Raw genomic sequence first — 10884 nt, forward strand, 5'->3', positions numbered from 1 at the left:
ACTTATTCTACCCTGCAAGAGAGAGAGAGCTTAGAGGATATTTGTTCCCCTTCCTCTAGTCTGAAGGGAAAATTATGAGTTTTCATATATAGGGATTTCAAAATGACTAACATGCATATACAAATCAAATTTAATATACGAAAGCAGCGGAAGCATTTATAACAAATTATCAAAGCTATAGTCATACAAATCCCCTTCAAGGTTCATAGGTTTATATATAATGCATCAAAACAATTTTAGAGAAGAACAAAGTGAAGGTTTAGTCTAATACCTCTTGATCTAGACTTGAGACCAAGGATGGACCACCTCCAAGCCCTTTGTTCCTTGAACTCCTTGAGCCTAGCTTCCCTCCTTGCCTCCTCCACTTTGTTAGAATGAGTGCTCCTAGGTTCTCTTCAAGTTTCCAAAGTAGGAAACCTCTAAAGATCCTCACCCACTAGTGTAGTGAGAAGGATGAAGGAATAACCAAAAGGGTGAAATATGTGTTAGTAAAAACACCCATAAGGTGGCCGGCCTTTGTAGTGTTAGAGAGCTATTTTTCTTTTGCTTATTTGTTGTTTTAACACTTCAAAAACCCTAATTAACAATATCTCTATAAAGTTCCTTATATAGACAAAAAGAAACCTAGTTAACCACTTGACTAAATATCTCTCCCTTTCCACTTAAAGTGGTCGGCCTCTTGTGTTGGATTTGGGCTTTGGGCTTTTATATATTTCAAGTCATCCAATGCTTGAATAAAAGCCCAATGGGTTTAGGCCCAATGGGCCCAATTAAACCCGAACGTTTCTTTAAGCCCAAAACGATCTTTATCGTTTTTATGATTTCTTTAGACTTTCTAAATTAATCACAACACTTAATTAATCCAATTAATTATTTCCATCATCCATTAGTTACTCACTACAATAGTATTGGTGAACAATCTTTTAGGTTCTAATTAGCAAGGCAGTGAGGTGATTGGCACTAATCCAATTGATTATATTTAATCCAATCACTTAGTGAATTAAAACATACTTTTAATTCACCTTCTTCTTTGACGACTACATTTAATCATTTAGAAGAACTCACAAGCCATGAGTGACATCTAACCATATATCATGGCTACCCAAGCTAATGTAGAAGTTTGTTCGGAGAACCTATTCAGTTGGAATTACAATGTAATTCGATCCTTCTCTAAAACAATACTCTCAATCACATTACTAGGGTATGGAAATATTATGTCAAACCCCTAATGTGATTATTCCTTCTTATATGATTCTTTTGAGTCGTATAGGAACGCTTTCCTTTATTACGCTCGATACTTCGGCCGAAGATTCCCGAATCATATCTTAGAGTATTCTTCCTCTCTTATCAAGGATTAGAGATTCCTTGTTGCGCATACATTTGCCTTCATGACTAAGTGGCTTAACCTCAATTATGCCGTGGACACCCGCGAATGGGGAGACTTTGACATAATCAAAGATTAAGTACTTAACCACAAGACAACGATGATGCCTCAGGTCAAAGGACTACTTACATTATTCCAACCATTAGAGTTACTTGCTTGACATGTGAGTAGACCTCCATGCAAGTACTCTCGTTCGATTGTGTTCAGTGAACTCATTCCCTTAATGAGCACCTACATACTTGTCTTAGTGTCACAACACGAATGGGATGAGAGTTTCCATCCTTCCATTTGAAGCAGACACAGTATGTACCGGTCTAAGCATTGTCAGTATCCCTCCGACAATCCAATGACCAGGAACCTTTTTGGACATTTGGTTATGTGAAGAAGGTCTCTGTAGTCTAACATCATTAGATTACTTCTTCAATCGATCCATTGTCCATGTATACACTATTTAGGACATATATCGTTTATTGAGATAGTCCTAATTAGTATCTTTGCCATTTGATGTATAAGATTCATCTATACATCGATTTATTTGTCCTGAAAGGTTTCTTCTAAAGATTGACTTTCAGGGCATATTTCCAACATAGCCATCTTCTACATCTTGCCCGTGCAAAGGACCATCTTTCGTTGTTTGATTCGTCTTCTTGTTGCTTCTGGGTAAGAAAAATTAATTAATTTTCTTGTCTTCATAAAACTTTTTGGAAGCCTTGGGGCTTGAAATTGGCTTGACAGAGGTTAAGGTGGCTTGGAGAAGTCACGGCAGGGTGCTGCCGTAGGTGTCTTAGTGGTTGAACTTGGCGTGGGCCAAGATTGGATCCATGAGAAAAGAGGAATAGGCTAGGCCACGGGGCTTGGCAAGTTTGCTGGGTCCTGCAGTTTTGAACTTTTTCTTTTTTTTTGAAGAAGAAGAAGGCCCTTTAATGAATCTTCTTTGTACTTTTGCAGAATTCCTTCAAGTATGTCTTCCTTGAGCCACAAGAATGATGATGGTATGCTGCCGTTGGCTCATCAAGGTGGGTCTTTGAGCAAGGTTGGCTACTTCAAGGCTGCTAACTTCAAGATTAGCTCCGATGATTTATTTAGAGACTTCCTTGAGGCATATTGGCATGCCATTTCGTCGGGAGTGCGTGTGAAGTGAGTTAAGGATGGTAACAGTCGTGACCCATGTGATAGGGCTCGGAGAGCTTTCAAATTACACACCTACTATTTTGTGTTGGGGTTTAGTTTTCCTATGCCGTGATTTTTCCAAGAAGTGCTCTGCTCCATGAGATGTGCCCCCACTCAATGTTCTCCGAATATGGTCCTCGTGATGGTGGGATTCCACAATCTTAGCCAATTCTTTGACTTAGATTTGACCATTAACGAATTTTGGTACTTCTTTAACATAGGCCACATCGAGGGAGTTAGGCAACTGCGATCTTGCCATAGGCTTTTTGATAATTCGAGCAAGGGAGATCATGACTGGGCCAAGGAGACTTTGGAGATAAGTGGAGAATGGGAGTTTGATTTTCCCCCGAGCTACGTGTTCCCACGATCTTCATACCTGATAAGTAAGCTGCTTAATCTTTCGGCTGGTTCGTATTTGTGCTAAGCTGCTTTTTAATTTTTTGATTATCCTCCACTACTTTTGTAGATTCGGAAATTGGCTCAACTTCTAAGGCTTCTCTGGACATGAAGAAAATGCATGTTGCTCTAGGTATCCTATTTGAATATCGTGAGTGGTGATAAGCTCATATTTATATATATTTTACATCAAATTCACTTGTCTTTTCTTAGTTAGTTCCTTATATTTTTGAGCTATTTACTTTGTTTTTGTGTTTTGTGGGATTTGTCAAGCAAATAAAAGAAAAATAGCACAAGTAGGATTTTTAGTAACAAATTCGTCAAAACTGCCTGTACAGATCAGCTGACTTTGGAAGCAAGTTGCGAATAGCTCAGAATGAATTAGAGAATTAGCCTTATATGCTTGGAAAGCTACGGATGTCTATTTGCTGGAGCATTTCACGGATTGTTAATATCATGTTTCTAGAAGAAGTTATGGTCGTTTTAACATTGAAAGGTTTCCAAGACGCTGAGCAGTTTGTAACTGCATTGAAGGCAATAAATCCAATAAAACTAGCAGCCAAAACTGATGCAGCCAAGAACAAGCCAACTGACACCTATTCAAATATCAGATGAAATGGAATTAAAGATGAGGATTAAGTGGGAGTAATTGGCATAAAGGTTGCCCAAAGAGTTACAATTGTTTTACCATTTCCTCTCACTTATTGTCATCAACTAATGGCTGTTAGTGGGGTGAGTTACGGAGCAGAAATGGGGCAGCAAGCATGGGCATAAAGGCTGCAGGTTGCAGCGGCAAAAGAGTTTTTTTTGAGGAAAAAAAGATAGGAAAAAAAGGACGGAAAGGAAGAAAAAATGGCAAGGCTGCTGCGTTGGGGAAGGAAGGAAAGAAAGGAGGAAATCTTGGCATTCTCTTCTTTCGGTTTTATCTTCTCAAACTCATGTCTTTCTTTGGTTTAATTTGAGAACTATGTGTAACTAAATTTTTAGAAGTTAGGGGCTGTTTTGAAGCCCCGAATATGATTGCAAGTTTGTTATGACATTTCGTTTGAATTACTTTTATGAATGGATGAAAATTGGTTCACTACTTGTCTCATTGATGAATTCTTTATTTGTTTTCTATGGATGCATACTTAGTAAGCATATCTAGGATTCTAATGCTATGAATATGTGTGTGCCTGCCCTTGTCGAATGAGGACCTACATATGTTTTAGAGTAGTACTTGTTAATTGCGATTAACATGTGAACCAATTTCTAGGATAAGTAAGACAACGCTAGTACTTACGATGCCTTGTGATGACTCAAACGCTTTTCGGTCTTAATGATTTCTTCTTGTTAAATCTATGAACATGCCATTCTAGATTGCATGCTAGGAACTAAGTTAAGTTGAAAACACCATTCTCTTAACATACTACGTAAGAAAGAGTAATAGGTTGAGTTCTAACATTGAGCCAACTTGAGCATCTTCATCCGGAAATAAAAGAAATTTGAATGAAACACAACATGTTTGCATGATTATTTGGTGGTGGATAGCAATACCCCTAACTCGTTTTTCTTAATTTGTGAACTACTTAATATCTGTTTCTGTCCTGTTTTGTTTGATTTAATTTAAATAGCAAATCAACTCCAAAAATCCCAAATATTTGTGTGAGTGTAGCTCTTTGTGTCTAGTATCTACATATAAAATTTCGTAGAATTTAGATAAGTGTAAGTCGGTCTCATAATTATTTTTCGGTGGCTGGTCAGTAAGGACAACAACCAGTTTTTGTGACATTTTAAGTAGTTAGATAAAACAATCTTCTGTGGGAAAGACCCTTATTTTCATATGCTACAATTGACAAATCTTATTGTTAATAAGGAAAATCAATAGGACATTTGTGTGCTACTTTATGGTGTGCATCTTCATACCTGGTAAGTAAGCTGCTTAATTTTTCGGCTGGTTCGTATTTGTGCTAAGCTGCTTTTTAATTTTTTGATTATTGATGCGAGAATTACTTGACACACAAATTAAACCCTCTTTTTGACAATTGTAGTATAGATGTAAGTAGGGTATCGTTCTAGGCCGGGGATTAGGAGGGATTGCTAAACACTTGAAAACTGACTTAAAAACATAAAAACAAAATTTAAAACACTAAACTAGACTCAAAGAATGCAAAACTATACTTTAAAATACTTAAACAAACGTAAAACTCAAAACATCAACCTAATGACTCAAAACTGCCTAAAAACCACTTTCTGGGCAGTTTTGAGAACCTAACAAGAACTTGGACGAAGTTGGATGAAAACTTGAATCAAAACACTTAGAAACACAAATCAAAACACTTTCTAACTAATCTAAGACTTCAAAATAAAGGGGGATTTGTTTTGGACGAAAATTGAAAACAAAACAGAAACTTTAAAACAAAACAGATTGTAAAACGTTTTTGGATGAAAAGGATGGATAAAAGGCTAGTTAGGAGGTTCTTCTCCACACATGACACACTTGCAAACAAAATGATTTTCAGTTGTTCTTTCAATAAATTATGAAACTCAACACCCCAAGTTAATTAGATACGCTTAAATTAACCTTCAAGTTCTCCTTAAGTTAATGAATTGGATGGAAAAGCGCATACAACAATTCAAAGCATTCCTCAAAGGTTCCTTACGTGATGAGCACAATAAAGATACAATCAAGAATCATGAAGCACAATGAGAACTATAAGTGTTGATGAGGCATTCGTTACTATGATGAGCATGAAACTAGTGCCAAGAATTCATTCAACGCGATCGTTTTCAAGCGACCTTCACTACTTGTGATTATAAGATTGTAACTATTAGGTGAAACTCCCTCATAATCTAGCATCATATTCATGCATGAAAACTAAGCGTGCACTCTCAATCAACATACACAAATAAGTTATCAATCAAGTAGATGAACGAATTGAATCCGCAACTTATGAAATAACAACTGAATGTAATCAAATCATATTGCAAGCATGTACATGGTTTCGAATCACCCCCTAACTAAGAGGGGTTTAGTTCCTCATACTCACAAAGCAAAGATACATAAAATTAGACATTAAAATCAAAGGAAATAAAACACCTAAAATGCTCCAACTTGGTAGCAAGTGCATCCAAGATTCCTCCTTTCCCTTGCTTGCGGCATGGAGCTTGTGGACAGATTTTTGGTTGGATTTATGGTGTAGAATGGATGGGGAATTTTGTGGAAGGGTTTAGGGTGAGAGTGGAAGAGTGTTTGATGGTTGGGGAGTGGTAGAGAACTAGGCAAAGAGGGTGGAAGAAGGTGGAGTGGCTGTTATGTTTTCTAGGCACTAGAATGGTGTTTTTGGGGTGTTTTGCTTCCTAGGGTGTGTATGGACGAATTTCTGTGATAAAATGATGAATATGGGGGATTGTTCTTTGGCCAAGGGGTGTAAACATGTATTTATAGGCCCCAAAAACCTTAGAAAATCAGGTTAGGTTAAGGATGAAATGCATGGCAATTTGTGTGTGTGGTGTGCAATGGTCCAAGGGTGAAAATGAAGTGATGATGCAAAGTGTGAAGGGTAAAATGGAGTGGTCTTGTAGCTAGGGGGCATGAATGATTGTGTACATTGCATAGAGATGGAAAGGGAGGTGAAAATGTGTCAATAAATGGGTCAAAGGTGCAGCAACATGTGGTACACAAGGCATGGGATTCCAAATGTGAATGATGGAGCATCAATTGTTGCATGTAATGGATGTAAATGTTGTCTAAAATCTAATGAGTGAAGGGAACAAGAGGTATCAAGCAATTGAGTGTAATAATTAAATGAATTGAAGCATGAAATTAGAAATTATGTAGGGGACAAGAGTGATCAAGCATGGCATGGAATCCAAAGGGAATTCTATGTGGTTTGCATGGCAAGGAATGCAAGTTGGGGTGACAGATTTTTGGGCTGTTTTCTTCATCTTTTGGACCATAATTCTTCATATTCTTGGCCTCTTTAGTTCTCAAATTCGTCCATCCACTTGGCCCATGCATTTGCTATCCATTCCAAGCCCGAAACATGCTCCAAAGGCCTCCAAAATGCATCTTCTTGCATACTTTGTACTTAGAGTCTGAAAACACACGAAAATGACTTTAAACATTAAAATAACTAAGGAAACACGACATAAATGAACAAGAACAAGCCAACTAAGTCGCATAAATATGCTCCTATCAAATTCCCCCACACTTAGCTTTTGCTAGTCCTCGAGCAAAACAAAGAAATAAAACGAAACAAAACAATTAAAACACAACCTAAACCTTCCAACATTTGCCTCAGGGATTTCCAATACACATGACATGTTAAAAATCATTATCCCCACAGATTTGAGTCATCTTTACACTTAAGCACATACTTAATCATAGTCACCACTTACTAGTTCACAATTAATCAATTAAAACAATGTTTTTGATGTAGTAACATGCCTTAGAGAATTCGCTCAATTCCTTACAAGATATGCACTCAATTTTCACTCAGATTTTCCAACTACACACCCTATACTAGTTATATGTGAGAAGATTGATGTAGATATGAAAACGAATGCTCACATATATGTATCACAAAGAAAACAATTTCTGGAGTTAATAAGCATGTTTAGATATGATCTCATGAATGGAATGCTATTACTTAGACGCGAGAACCAGTGACACCATATGCTCATACCAAATTCAAACTCCACATATTGAAACGCATGACACTCAAGATGAAGTTAAGGGTTGTAACGGGGCTTGGGGTGATGGCTAACAAATGAAGGATAAGGATAACAATCGTTCTTAAAGCAATAGCAAGTAAAGTAATGAAATTGAAACTTAGAATTCACTTAGATTGTAGAAATCAGCTTTTAGACACAAAGGGAAAATTCAAGCAATAATTAGGGCCGAATTCTATGTTTTGGACCCTTTCTTCAACAAGCAGCACTTTAAAACTCTTTTTCGCATATTTTTCAACTCTTTTTTTTTTTTTTTTTTTTTTTTTTTTTTAACTCTTCTTTTCTTTTCAACAAGCATAATAACTCACACTTCCCCCACACTTGTTTTCTGCCATACATTAATCAAAAGAAATTCAATTTGAATCGTGTTTTACTATGCTTCAAGAACAAGGGTATGGATGGTCCTAAACTAGGCTAGGTAAGGATAATGTGGTTTAACAAAGAATGTAGGCTATCAAGGCTCAATGGGGTTAACTTAAACATATAACGATATGGGATACATGGCAGTTTGGCTTTGGTGGTGGTAACTACACAACTTCATCTTGAATATGTTTTATGCAAATCAATAGCATGCTTTGAATGAAATAGGCATGAGTTCTAGCATTTGGAACTAAATGATGAAACGCCTTCTAAGTAATAACCAAGCAAAGAATAATGAGATCATGCAACGACTTTAGAAAACAAGAATGCACAGATTTTAACTCTCCAAATAAACGTTTAAGCTCAAGTCTCACAAGGTTGTAGCATTAGTTTGAGTTCTTTCCTTCAAGCATGTTACAAAAACTAATTTTTTTTTTCTTTTATGATTGCATGTGATTTCATAAGTTATAACCACAACCACGCATAAATAAAGAGTAAATCAAACTTTCATCCATGTTTATAACTCTCTTTAACAGTCATGCAATTACAAACCGAATCCTCATCATTGTGTTGGAAGGTACCCTAAGACATAAATAAGCGCACAAAAACAACTCTTTTTTTTGGATTTTCAAAAACAATTTTTCAAATTTTTATGAATTTTCGGATTTTTATGTCAAAACACACTGAAACACTCCAAAACAGCTTAAAAAAAATACTTAAAACAACAAGGAACAACACTAGAAGTAATGGGTGATAAATTTCTACGAATTTCATGCAAAACAATGGTCCCCCACACTTAAATCAAACATTGTCCTCAATGTTTCAAGCATATACTCACACAAAAAACAAGCAAATAATAAACGACAAATAAACATGACAAATATGGCAAAGTAAAAACCAGACAGAGTAGAGTTTAAGAACGCAAATCTGGTTTTGGAGATAGTTGATCTTGTTGACTTTCCACAGCTTTGCTCTTGAACGGGTTTGGAATTCTGAGCGGGGAATATCAGAGTGCAGTCTGCATTCTTCTCTGCTTGTTTCTTCTGTACGTTGTCTCCACATGCTGCTGGTATCATTTCCGCGAAGTTTAATGTTAAAATCCTTTGCATATTTGTTAATGTTTCAAAATAGAAAGTCATAACCAAAAATAATTAAACAAGTAATAAAATAGACAATCAAACAGAATAAATGGGTTGCCTCCCTTAAAGCGCTTGCTTTAACGTCTTCCAGCCGGACGATGAACACCTTCACTTCTCCTTGGAACCCACGGCATGCAGTGGGATCTCCTCCACAACATGCTCCACAAAGTTCTCGTAGTATGGCTTCAAGCGATGTCCATTCACTTTGAATTCTTGCCCGGTTCTCAAGCTCTTAATTTGGACTGCACCATGCACAAAAAGATTAGTAACAATAAACGGGCCAACCCATTTGGAACGTAACTTACCAGGGAATAGACGAAGGCGGAAGTTGAACAACAACACTTTCTGCCCAATTTCGAAAGTCTTGCCTCGAAGCATCTTATCATGGAATGCCGTGGTCTTCTCTTTGTAAATTCTAGCATTCTCATAAGCTTCATGCCTTATCTCATCAAGTTCACTCAATTGAAGCTTTCGATGAATTCCAGCTTGGTCCACATTCAAATTGAAGGTCTTGATGGCCCAATGAGCTCTATGTTCTAATTCCACGGGAAGATGGCAAGGCTTGCCATACACAAGTCGAAAAGGAGACATACCAATGGGGGTCTTGTAAGCCGTTCGATACGCCCATAGTGCATCATCCAGCCGTAAGCTCCAATCTTTTCTATTTGGCCCAACGGTCTTCTCCAAAATCTGTTTGATCTCACGATTAGATACCTCGGCTTGGCCATTGGTTTGGGGGTGGTAAGGTGTGGAAACCTTATGCGTCACATGATACTTCTTGAGTAATGCCCCAATGGTACGGTTGCAAAAATGAGACCCTCCATCACTGATTAGCACCCTAGGCATTCCAAATCTAGAAAAGATATTAGTTTTCACAAAATCTGCCACAACTTTAGAATCGTTAGTTCGAGTGGCTTTCGCTTCCACCCACTTTGAAACATAATCAACGGCAAGTAATATGTAGGTGAAACCAAAAGATGAAGGAAAAGGACCCATAAAATCGATACCCCAAACATCAAAGATTTCAACAACAAAGATGGGTACCTGCGGCATTTGATCTTTTTGGCTAATATTACCTGTCCTTTGGCAGCGATCACATGTTAAACAGAAGGTTCTAGCATCTTTAAACAAAGTAGGCCAATAAAAACCACATTCAAGAACCTTAAAAGCTGTCCTTTGGGTGCCAAAGTGACCCCCACATGCATATGTGTGACAAAAACTTAAAATTGAGTGAAAATCTGATTCATGCACACATCTTCTTATAACCTGATCTGAGCAATATTTCCACAAGTATGGGTTATCCCAAACATAAAATCTAGTATCCTTTTTAAGTTTATCACGTTGGAATTTGTTTAGGGTGCTAGGAACTTGTTTAGTCACCAAATAATTCACCAAATCCGCGTACCAAGGCTCACTTACCTGGATAGACATTAGTTGCTCATCGGGGAAGGTTTCAGAAATTGGCGATGCTTCCTCATGCACCATTCGACTTAGATGGTCAGCCACCACATTCTCTACGCCCTTCTTATCCCGAATCTCAATGTCAAACTCTTGTAGAAGCAACATCCATCGAATTAGTCTAGGCTTGGCCTCTTTTTTTGTGAGTAAATACTTGAGAGCTGCATGATCAGTAAAAATAATAACTTTAGTACCAAGTAAGTATGATCGGAACTTATCTAATGCAAATACCACAGCAAGTAATTCTTTTTCAGTGGTGGAGTA

Source organism: Malus domestica, chromosome 06 (genome assembly GCF_042453785.1).
Source record: "Malus domestica chromosome 06, GDT2T_hap1".
In the NCBI taxonomy this organism is placed as follows: domain Eukaryota; kingdom Viridiplantae; phylum Streptophyta; class Magnoliopsida; order Rosales; family Rosaceae; genus Malus; species Malus domestica.